The sequence below is a fragment of the Heptranchias perlo genome, unplaced genomic scaffold (genome assembly GCF_035084215.1).
Source record: "Heptranchias perlo isolate sHepPer1 unplaced genomic scaffold, sHepPer1.hap1 HAP1_SCAFFOLD_1652, whole genome shotgun sequence".
In the NCBI taxonomy this organism is placed as follows: Eukaryota; Metazoa; Chordata; class Chondrichthyes; order Hexanchiformes; family Hexanchidae; genus Heptranchias; species Heptranchias perlo.
Window position 1 is genome coordinate 30,143 of NW_027138917.1, and position 246 is coordinate 30,388.

The window sequence follows — 246 nt, forward strand, 5'->3', positions numbered from 1 at the left end:
CTGCGGAGAGAGGAGGCAGAAGCAGTCAGAATGTTAGAGCGGGGATCGCCCGGAAAACCTTTCATCACCAGCAGGGGAACTCGTGGACGCTGCCTCGAGCTTTGCTGTCCTGCGAATTGATGTCGAATTCTGAGCGCCAACATTAATTACTGGCACGAGCCTTTGATTAAAAACGCCCAACCACTCTAATGAGGAGCCTGCGGTTACAGAATCCCCGCAAAAACTGTGTCACGCCACCTGAAAGGG